General features: G+C 40.9%; 1 protein-coding gene across 6 annotated transcripts in view; it reads right to left on the reverse strand.

The window, feature by feature from the left end:
* Positions 1–11,614, reverse strand: part of grik5 (glutamate receptor, ionotropic, kainate 5) — a 157,605-nt gene extending 145,991 nt beyond the window's left edge. For 3 of the 6 annotated variants that reach the window (XM_038284389.1, XM_038284391.1, XM_038284390.1), the window contains exons 1-3: positions 11,174–11,612; positions 10,802–10,955; positions 5,226–7,087 (exon numbers count right to left, since the gene is read on the reverse strand). The gene's annotated coding sequence lies outside the window, so the exon portion shown is untranslated. Of the gene's footprint in view, positions 1–5,225; positions 7,088–10,801; positions 10,956–11,173 lie in introns of all 6 variants that reach the window. The other 3 variants (XM_038284387.1, XM_038284388.1, XM_038284392.1) reach the window with 3 other exon arrangements.
* Positions 11,615–11,929: the final 315 nt, after the last annotated feature.

Raw genomic sequence — 11,929 nt, forward strand, 5'->3', positions numbered from 1 at the left:
TTATTCTTATTCTCCTCTATTAATGAGGAGAAGTATGCTGCTCTTGCTTTACAAAGGGTCCTCTTATACAGCAGTAAACCATTTTTCCAGACTAGGAAGGACTCTCGCAGGCCTGTGGAGCGATATTTTCTCTCCAGTTTCCTAGCATTTTGCTTCAAAGTACGCAGCTCTGCATTAAACCAAGGAGCAAGCTTTCTATTTTTAACGGTTTTCATTTTCAAAGGAGCTGCATTGTCTAAGGCAATACGCAGAGAACTAGCAACCCCATCAACAAAATCATCAACCTGTGAAGGGGAATAAGCTAAGCTTTTGCACTCTGCAGCACTGCTCAGTGACACAGAGGAGAGAGAAAGTGAAGCAGATTCTTTAAAATTTATAACTGCACTATCTGATAAAGATCTACTAAAATTGAACCTTCTTTTGGGGGAGGAGAACTCTGTTAAAGTAATCCTGAAGGTTATTAGAAAGTGGTCAGAGAGGACAGGGTTGTGAGGAAATACTATTATTTCTTCACATTCTATGCCGTATGTCAGCACAAGATCCAAAGTATGAAGATGAGAATGCGTGGGACTATTCACATTTTGAACAAAGCCAATAGTGTCTAAGATAGCATTAAAGGCTGCTCTTAAGCTATCGCCTTCAATGTCAGCATGGATGTTAAAATCTCCCACTATGATGACCCTGTCAGTATTTAATACCAAATCAGAAAGGAACTCTGAAAACTCATCTAAAAATTCAGAGTAAGGACCTGGTGGACGATACAAAGTTACAAAAAGAAGAGGTTTTCTTGCCTTGAAATTTGGATCAGGGAAATTAAGGGTTAAATGTTCAAAAGAGTTGTAGGTATTAATTGTTTTGGGAGTAATCAGTAAGTCAGACTGGAAGATTGTTGCTACTCCTCCTCCTCGCCCAGAACTTCTGGGGATGTGAAAATTTAAATAGCTTGAAGGAGTTGCCTCATTTATGCTCACATAATCCTCTTGCTGCAGCCAGGTTTCTGTAAGGCAAAACAAGTCAATGTGATTATCACAAATCAAGTCATTAACTAGTAGACTTTTAGAGGAAAGCGATCTTATGTTAAACAGACCGCATTTAATTGTTTTAACTTTTTCCCCAATTGGAGTTATTTTGATTTTAATTAGATTATCATGATTTACTCCTTTGGGAATCTTTGCTAATTTATTAGATTTGGTCGTGGGCAAGACACTGTCTGGATGGAGTAAAGAGTGGGTAACAGTAGAGAAGCTGCAGAGATGTGTGTTAAACTACAACTCTGCTTCCTGGTCTGCACCCTGGGTGGTCAGGGTTTTGGAGGACTAATAAATGTGGCCAGATTCCTAGAAAGAAGAGCTGCACCATCCAAAGTGGGATGGATGCCGTCTCTCCGAATCAGACCAGGCTTTCCCCAAAAGGATTGCCAATTATTAATGTAGCCCACGTTGTTTTCAGGGCACCACCTAGACAACCAGCGGTTGAATGACGACATGCGGCTAAACATGTCATCACTGGTCAGATCAGGGAGGGGACCAGAGAAAATTACGGAGTCCGACATTTTTTTGGCAAACTTACACACCGAAGCAACACTAATTTTAGTGACCTCCGATCGGCGTAACCGGGTGTCATTACCACCAGCGTGAATAACAATCTTACTGTATTTAACCTTATCCTTAGCCAGTAGTTTCAGGTAGGATTTGATGTCGCCCGTTCTGGCCCCCGGCAAACATTTGACTATGGTCCCTGGTGTCTCTAATGCCACGTTTCTGACTATGGAGCTGCCAATCACCAGAGTGGGCTTCTCAGTGGGTGTGTCACTGAGTGGGGAAAACCGGTTAGAAACGTGAACGGGTTGGTGGTGACCAGTGGGCAGAGATCCACGACTACGCTTTCTGCGTACAGTTACCCAATCGCCTGGCTGCTCAGGCACTTTTGGAGGACAGCTACGTGGGGGGCCTACTTTAACTCCTGGATGTTCAACAGCCTGAAGCCTGGATTCTAACTCTGACACCCTCGCCTCCAAAGCTACAAAAATACTACACTTATTACACATCCCATTATCACTAAAGGAGGCAGAGGAATAACTGAACATCTGACACAGAGAGCAGGAGAGAGGAGAGGAAGAAGGAAGAGTTGGAAAAGAGTCAAGGGAGGGAGAGAGAGAAGCCATAGCAATGCTAAGCTAGCGCTAGCCTAGGCTAGCTACTTCTTGCTATCAGAAATAAAACCGTGTGAAACTGACAAGTGCTCAGTAGAAAAGTGCAGCAGAAGGTGCTATGTTTTAAAGTAGTCAGTTAGAGTTACTTAGATACAGAGATATCACAGAGAAAATAACTTAACTTCAGATGGAGATCCTCTGAACAGCTGCACACTCAGTTAATCCAAACAGGAAGTGAACAGGTCCAAACAGGAAGCAGGAAGATGACGCTGAATCTGCTGCGACTCGAATTACATTCACAATATTAAATTTGTTTTATTGCTGTTGTAGATGAAAGACTAAAAGAGATTAGTAAGTATTTGTATCCAGTCCTTTATGGACGTAAGAAGACTGAAGGTTACTTATATTTTTTAGCTCAAGTTCAGTCAGAATGAAATTTATGAAAGTAAGCTTTAAGGTCTTTGAATTTCAACTGGCTCATTTTAATTCATCAGTATCTTTTGATTTGATTGATTTTTTAAAGTATTACATCGTAGCTGTACGGTTAACTTGAAGATGAACCCCCAGACTTGTCTCAATTTTTCCTTTGCAGCTTTTCGTTGTTTTGTTTATTTTAGAACAAAGATATTTCCCCTGCATGATGCCATCAGTGCTGTATTGAACCATGCTTCTCTTCTGATGAGAGTAGCTTTTTTACACATTGGAAAATTCCCATACATGTGTTTTCTCCAACCCAGAAGTCCGTTTCACGAAGATGGCTCACTAAATCCGAAATATGGGAAACCTCTGTCTCTGTTGCCATAGTAACGTTCTCCCCAGAGCAAACCTGATTGTCGTGAGCAGGTTTTGTTCAGTTAACTCTGAGTGTCCTCTGTCTCCACTCTCCTTACAGCCAATCACACTGTTTTATTTCCTGATTTAATCAGATTTCTGTCGTAGTCTGGTACATAAAAATAAAAAAGATCATTCACTAAGTCAGTTAGACACATTATGTTTTAAAAAACAAACATTACATGTCCTTTAGACGAGGATCTTATTTAGAGAATGATCAGTTTCATAGAGAATTAAATATTTATAGGGAGAGGATTCTACAACTCAGTTGACAGGACATGAGATTAATTGCTTTGGGTTTGTTTAATATGAGCGAGATGCGGATCATCTCATTTTTATATATTTTACAGTACATTAAGAACTACTGAAATTTTCAGATTACGCAAATAGATTAATTCCCAGGGGATAAAAAGTAATTCCCTTAGGATTAGGGTTCATTCAGTAATAACAACCTACCGCGCCTACTGGCACAATCTAAAACCATTCTATGGGACTGATAACCTCTAATAACAACTATTTATTGGAATAATAACATCCGAAGTGGCTGCAAACAGACACTTAGTATTTCCTGTGTGATAGCAGACAGAATCAACATAAGGAGAATCTCATGAGATTATCAACAGGTCCCATTTATTAAAACATTTCTATACTCTGCCAGGTGACTTCCCCTAAATAGATACATTGATCTACTGCCATTCAAGAAATAAACCCGTAATTGTATCGTGATCACAACAGATATTTGGTATGTATTAGTATTACTAGATATGTATTCCTGATATGTGAAAAACATTTTTCATTGTCAAAATGACCAGTTCAAACAAAATGATATTCTTCACATCTACAATAAACATTCTCGATGTCTAGAAATTAATTTCAGATCTCGATAATCCTATTGTTACTGTTCAGCATTTGTAATATTTTTGACCATGAAGAAAAAGCATTTCAGATATTATAAATACATAATCATTCAAGCTGATATGCTAACTTAAAATGTGTAAACATTTCTAGGTATATAAAACTTAATTCTTACTATTACTATTTTGTTTTGTTTTTTACTTTCTGAAGTTCAGTTTCTGCTGCAACAATGTAGTTTAGAAAATATATTATTACAGTTCAGTCTAGGAATGTGATTTTGATCAGGAAGAATCTTATTTTAGGTATGTACGAATGGAACAACAGACATTCATTGAGTTAATTATAAAAACAAGGCCACATTTTTCCCTCTAAATTAAATCCTACATCGAAGAACCAAGAATATGTCTGATCAGGTAAATGTCATGTTTGAATTGTTGCCTAACAACAACTTCAACCTGGTTACCTCTCGTGTTTGAAGGAAGCTCAGACTGCCGTAAAGTGGCGCTCTGTGTCACAGAACTCATTCAAAAACAGATCCTGCTCTTTCAGGTTTCACATGGGCAAGTTTTTTAGAAGGGACGCATACAACTCAAAACTCATTTAAGATATATCCAGTTAAGTTCTCAGCACAACACCTGGGTATATTTAAGGAAATAATCATGCAGTAACAGCTCTCTTTACTAGTTACTGGATGCACTGGGTTTTATTTTGATGTATTAGAATGAAGAAAGCTAAATATATACTTACAGCAGATTTTTCAGATATTAATTTGTAACGAAGGTTAAAAAGATGTACTTTCTTCCATCTACTTTATAATTATGCTCTTTATGTTAGCTCATTTCATCCAACCGCGATAAAAGACCCACTGAAGTTTGTGGCTGTAACATGACAGAGTCTAGACAGATTCAAAGGATGTGAATACCTTTGCAAGACAACAAAGAAGCAGTCAGGAAGTCATTCATAGTAGCTGATGCGAACACTTTCTAATGTAGCCTCAGAAGTGCAAGTACATTAAAACAGAACCTAAGAAATTTGCAAAAATCTCATTAATTAGTCCAAATGAACCCTAGGGGGGTCACACATCTGAAGGAAAGTACCTCATGCCTCTTATTCTGACACTGACTCTCTTAGAAGCTTGGATCTGAGATCAACCTCAGTGTTTGGCAGACACACACACACACACCCCCAACACGCATACACACACATATGAGCTCTCTGCCCGAAGCAGAGGAAGCACAGGAAAGCAAATCCGCTGTGAAGGAATCAAAAAAACCAAACGCTGCAGTAAGACAGACCACTCCTTACAATACAAGAGCTCAATGAATGCTAATGACCTGTAGTGATCATGTGAAAACTTACAAGGATAGATAGAAAGGGGTTTACTTACAGAATAAATCAGGCAGGATCAGAGGGACTGTGCCATATTATAGCTGTGGTGGTGAGTCAACAAGGGCACTGGGATCCGGGTCCACAGAGTTCCTGCACCTCGACCGAGGGGTGAAGCGGATGGATGCCTGCAGGGGGAATTACAGGAATTGGCCCTTGTCATTAGAGGGGAGGCCGTATGGAGGAAATCTGGAGCAATCCAGTGTTTAGAACTCAGAGGAAAAAATAATCCATGTAGAGAAACAGCCGATGAAAAGGGAGGTTCAGTCCTTGTGTACAAAACAGAATGAGGGATTGATTGGGTGGGTGTTTTTCTTCTTTTCCTTTACTTAGAGAAAAAATAACAAGAGGCCATCTCGACAAATAGGAAAAGGAGGGGTTGAAAAGTCAGTCAATGAGAAGGGCTCCATCTTTTCCTTTTCCCTTTTGTTTGTTGTTGTGGTCTTGTTCTGCTCTACTCAGTCTTGCTTTCACCCAGGGACTGCAGAGGGCTTATAGAAGTAACGGCAGCATCAGAAAATCAATCGCCTTGCCAAAAAACGAACGAGCATAAAGAAGTAAATGACAAGCAGATGAAGGGGAGGATTTCTGACACCTGCTCTCTCCCGCTCTCTCTGCCTCCCACCCTCTCTCTTTCCAACCTGGATTTCCTTTTTAGTACCAACCCTCCTTTGCTGTATATTAGGCAGTGAGGAGGGGGGGCCACTGACTTGGATGGATGCTGAAGGAGCCACAAACACATGAATGCTTCTCTTCTCTTCTTAACTCCTCTGAAAACAGAGCGGAATGACAATGAAATGCAGAACGCCGGCTCTGCCAGCTCCGGGTGTCTGCTGCCTTTTTGCCTGACACTTAGGCTGTGTAGCTGTCTTCCTTTCTGTCACAGAGCTTCTCTGTCAATCCTTACAGGTGTCTGTTTACTGGGCCATAGTTTGGTTCAAACACCAGCAATGCAGAGCCAGCAGCTTCAGACCAGACATAAACCTCAACTTCTGCTCAAGCCACCCCTCACCTCTGGCTGAAATCTTCCCACCCATGGCGTTAACTACTCCCCAAAACAGCCCAGACAAATTACAGAAGGTCTAAAAAAAAAAAAAGAGGATTGTGGACAATCCAAGTTAATTCTGCTATTTTCTCTGACTCTCTCCTTTTTGGCTGTACCCTTTTATCTGTTATTTTCTCCACCTGTCCCTCTGTTTTCTGCCCCCCCACCCCACCCCACCCTCCTCTTTCTCAGCGGCTGTCTTCTTACTCGTTATCTATTCTGGACAGTGTGTCCCTCTTCCCTCTCCGTCACTGAGGGAGGATGAAGAAGAATGGTGCTGCTTCATAATGTATTTTTCTGCAATGTAAGAGAAAGAACAGGAAATCTGAGGAAAAACATACAAGCTGCTCCTTCGGAAAAAAAAAAAATAAAATAAAACTAGCCTCCAGGGGTTTAATTTTCAATTACTCGCTTTTGCCCACAAACGAATGTGGGGAAAGTGATCCAGCTCGGAAATGCGCCCCAAAGTGTCGTAACCTCAACAAAATATCCAGCTGATAAATCCACACACGTCCAAAAGCTCTGAACCACTGCTCAAGCATCACTGCATCATATTTCATTGCGGATGAAGTTCAAGCAGCTTAATTGCTCAACGCATTGACTGGTTTGTAACACGTTGACTCCTCTGAGGCCTTCTTATCTCTGTTTTCTGCAGACAGCTCCAGGCAAACCCCTACTTCAACTCTGCAGGCTTAGCCCTGGCTTGAGTGGATGGCTGGAGTTGGTGGAGGCGCTTAGGTGTGGAAAGCTTTCTGCTGAAGGGAACACGTTGGTCTCCATGCTGCCCATTTGGTGTCCATTGCTCCAAGGGTTTGGGTCTAGAAAAGAGAAGAAGAGGTAAAAAGTACAAAAGAAGAGGAGCAAGAGTGCATGAAAGGTTAGGTTGGCGGCATTTGTGTCACTTTGCCTTATCCCGTATGTCATTCTCCTGCCTGTCACACTCCTCCCAAGCTGTCGTCCTGCTGTCTATTCTGTCCTTGTCACTCCTTCTCCGACTCTGTTGCTTGTTTGCTCATTAGTCCTCAGCACTCACGCTAAGATTTGATCCCATCGCTCTTCTAACAAGCTCATCTTCACACAGTCTCCACATGACATCTCTTCTATTGTGTGCAATTTAATAACTACACCTTTGCAACTTCCATGCAATCCTTTTTGCCATCTTCTTTTTCCTCAAATCTATCCCCTAAAATGCATCAGGTGAAGCAGGGCAAGACTGAATCTTAGCAGGAGTCAGGCGCAGATTTAGTTAAGGTGTTTTGCTTTATTTCAAATTTAAATCTTGCTATAAACAACTGGAAAAATTCCATCCTGAGTGTCAGCAGAGAACAAAAGACTGCAGGACCCTGCATTCTTAGCAAACAGTATAATGTCACCAGTGAGCCGAATAAATGCATACACTTGGAGATTCTGGAAGTGTTATAACCTTGAGTAGAAATGCCATGGTTTCAAGGTATCACCACATTTGCATAAAAATAAAAAAACAAATATGTATAACAGGTTCCAGCTGCCTTGGATTTAAAACAAGAGAGCAGAATGCTGCTAAAATAATGTCAATTATTGACTATTGCAGTTAAAAAAGTTATAAGTATAACATTTGTTTATAGTTATTGTAAAAGTATATGTACACTTAAGCAAATATATGATATAAACATATTTCCTATGTGCATATGTAGCATCTCAAAACCAAAACAAGCTGATGTAAGTTAGTCAATTAGTTGAGCTAACTGTTAAGGTAGAACTTGCAGTCCTAACAGGCAATTGTGGTTTACAAAAGTGGTTTAAATATTTTGTTTGTTTGTTTTTTCCTTTTCTTTTTTTATTGTAGTGGGGGAAATTTCAATATAAGCACAGAAACAAGTAAGGGGGGCTAAGTCTTAGTTCTTCATCCAAGCACGGCTCCAGTTACCCTGACACACTTTCTCTGTCATCTTACCAGGAGAACCAATCGACATGCTTGTTCAAAGGTTGTTCAACTTTTTTTCTAAGAATTTTAAAATATAAAAAAGAAAAAGAAATGTGTTGAGGGTTCTTTGATAGGGGATAGCAGCTTCGAATCGAGCTGAAAGTAAAAAAAAATTACAAGGTTATACCAATGTGTGCTTTAAATTGCATGTCTCTCACCTATATCAGATTTCTATTCACATCAAAGTAAGTGCATCAGAGCATATGCTGATTGATGATGCATGGTGGGAGTTTTGAGTTTTGATGCTTTTAGTGAAAGGGAGAAAAGCACTAAAAAAGTAAAAGATTTATAATATGACTAGAAGCTTACTAACCTTATTGAAAGGACTTTAAATTACAGAAAAGTCTGTAGAATTTCAGTGCACAGAAATCCTGATTATTAGTTCTATACCTAAGTGAACTTCTGTTTGAATCAAGAAAAATTTTGCTGCTGATTTTCAGCAAAAGTAAAACAAAGTATGTTGGTCAGGTTAGACTGTATGGATGCTAAAGACAACACTTTTATGTGAATAATATGATCATTTAAAATATCTGTGCATTAATGCAAAGATGCCCTGTGATAGACTGGTAATCTGTCCAGGGTTTACCCTGCCTTTTACTCATTGGCTGCTGGAGATAAATGGATGGATGGATGGACGGATGGATGGATGGACGGATGGATGGATGGATGGATGGATGGTAGTAAAATCAATTCAATGTCGTTAACATCAGAAGGCAGATTTTTACAAACTAATATTTAATTAAGGGAAATATTTCCATAGTCAACCTCTTTTAGATTGCAGGCTGCTTTACAAATTTAAAACAAAAGCACTGCTTCATGGGCTGCATTTGATGACTCCTGATGTAAGATAGCATTACTTACTTAGTTTCCCATTGTTCTTGTCTTAAAATGTGATAAACACTTTAAAGTCCTCCTTATTTGACATATTCATTTTTGTTTCTTCTCTGAATGCCTACTTTGTGAAGTCCTCTTCCCTTCAAATCAAACAATCAATCATGCAGGGCACCACTGAGTGACAAAACGCTCACTTTTTAAATCCTTTTTTTTATAACTGGGGAATGTGCATCAGCCATCCACTCAAGCTTTCTCACAGACTCCCCTTCTCCAACCACCCTGGGCAACTGTCACCTTATTTTTCATGAAAAAATGCCACTATCCATTAATCTTCCTCCTCAAGGTAGTGATTATTCTAAAAAGACAGGTTGCGCACAGGTGCAAATCTAATTCTGGTTTTAATATAAAGAGACTTAGATTCCTGCTGTTTCCTTTCCTTACCTTCATTTTTTTTACTTTTTTAAATCACACCATCTTTGGTTAAACAGAAAAGACAATTAGCATGATTTAAAAATAGCACCAAGGTGTCATATCTTACTGAACAGGTTGTCTTGTCTCCCTGTTACTATGCAACAGTTAGCACCTGTTGAATATGAAAAATTAAAATCAGAGAAAAACTCCCTCTGCTCACAGTTTTCTAATAGGTTTCCTCTTTAATTCAAAAAAGAAACATTAAAAAATGCTTATCCATGCAGTTGTTATATTAGCTCTTTCACGAACTCATTAAACTGGCATCTCTCGACAGAGCACAATAAGGCAAAGGTTCATTTGCAATAAAGCATCACAGGCTTTTCAGTTTATCAGCTGCAATCAATACGACTCTGTGGATAGATATGGCTCTCCTCTGACACCGTATTCTCCGAGGAGCGTTTAGGACGGGAGTCTGACTGCTCCTACACACTTAGTTAGGTCAGAGCTCAGTGTCCGCTGTTGTGTGTCCCTCCGCTGGGAACATTTGCATGCCATGTCATTGCAGGTGTGAAGAGATTTAGATGGGTGTGAATTGGTGTGCAGAAGGTATATCAGTGTGAAGTTCAAAGAAATGAGAAGGGGTGGGCCATGTGTCACATCTGTCATCCTGCAGGCAATTAATTACACTGATCTACCTCATAACCTTTTGTTTGTTTGGGCCAAAACCCTGAGGCTGACAGAGATCCAGGCAAACACCAAAAATAAGGACCAAAAAAAGGGTGATTGACACATGCACAGAAACAGCAATCCTCTCATACACACACACAGCAATCACTGCTGATTGGCTGTGTCAGGATAGACTCTAACATCTCTGCTGAGCCTGAATTCAAACAGAATGTGGAGAAGAGCTGGAAGAGAGAGGAAGAGGGGGGGAGGGGAGACACCGCCGAGGAGGGAGAGCGGTAAAGAGGGAATGCCGGTAGTGGTGGTGGAGTGGTATGGATGGGGGCAAGGGCAAAAATGAAGTGAGCCAGAGCAATTTTAACCAAATCCATCAGACTGGACAGTTCTGTTTTGGGAATTATGGAGGGGTGTAGGGATGGGAGGAGATGGAGGGGAAACAGGTGGGGCAGCGGCAGGGTGAGTGGGTGAGACACAGGAAAAACAGAGGGAGCCCCTAAGAAGTACAAAAAAAATAAAGGTTGTAAATAAAAACTATAATGAGAGGTAGATGAGTTAACTGGTGAGATGTAATACATTTAAGAATGATGAGGATGGAGTGATGGAGGTGGAGAGGATGAGGGGGAAGGGGAGAGACACTCACCCATTTCAGTGGGCTCTCCTCAGGCAAGCACAATCCCTGCTCTGTGATCCCATCCTGGGGAAAAGGCGCAGCGAGATCCTGGAGCTCCCTCCGCTGAATACCAATGGAGCTGCTATTATCAGCTTACACACACTGACTCACACACACCCCGGCACTGAGGAAGAGGCACAAACGCACAGTCAAGTCTGGGCTGCTTGTTCAAATCAAAGGGGGAAAAATACTATTTGACACTGCATGTCACAACAGAAAAATCATTGGTGTGCTTCCCCCTTTTTTTCATTTTATCTGGTATCTTGATGAAAAAAAAGCCATCAGAAGCAGCCTGAAACATTCATTCAAACACGCTCCTTCCCTGCCTGTGTCCGTACTTACTGAGAGTATATTTAAAATCCCTCTGAGTCCCACCGTTGACTCTGTTCCGGCTCACAGCTCTCCTTCCAAGAGAGAGAAACGAGTTGTCCGTTTTTGATTTTTTTTCCTTCCTTTTTCTCCCGGTGGATTCCTTGCAACACTGATGCAGAGATACTCGCTCATTAAGGCAAATACTTCATCCTTTATACATGGTATCCATCCAGATTTTCTTTGTCAGTTTGTTGATTTAGGTCCAGTCCATCCGCCGTCTTGAGGACTTTGCTGTGATTCTGCGTTCACTCAGTCACGCTCCCTCTCTGCTCAATAGTACAGCCATACCTCCTTGGCTCTCTCCAATCTAATCAGCTCTCTCACTCTCACACACACACGCTTCCCTCTCCCTCTTTTCTCTTTCCCAACACCCACTCCTTTACTCCTCTTTTCTCTCTCCCTCCAAGGTATTTTTCTATAAGATGAATATTTGCCCCCCCTCTCCTCATCCTTTCTTCTTTCTGTCAGTTCATCTGATAAGGCGTTTGAAACAAGGGCATAACTGCTCATAAAGAGACAACCCACATCTGAGGCATCTCCACACATCTAGCGTATCGTTGATAGGAGGAAATCAGGGAGCTGCGTTACAACCTCGGCCAGGATGAACTGGGCTAACAAAGTTTGACGTGGCTCCATGCTCGGGGTGACAAACACCATCAAACCACCACACGACTCGCCTCATAGCCGATCTACGCACACAGAGTGAATCAATGAGAGCACTCTTAC

The sequence above is a fragment of the Cyprinodon tularosa genome, unplaced genomic scaffold, assembly GCF_016077235.1.
Source record: "Cyprinodon tularosa strain WSP-4 unplaced genomic scaffold, ASM1607723v1 ctg2, whole genome shotgun sequence".
NCBI lineage: Eukaryota > Metazoa > Chordata > Actinopteri > Cyprinodontiformes > Cyprinodontidae > Cyprinodon > Cyprinodon tularosa.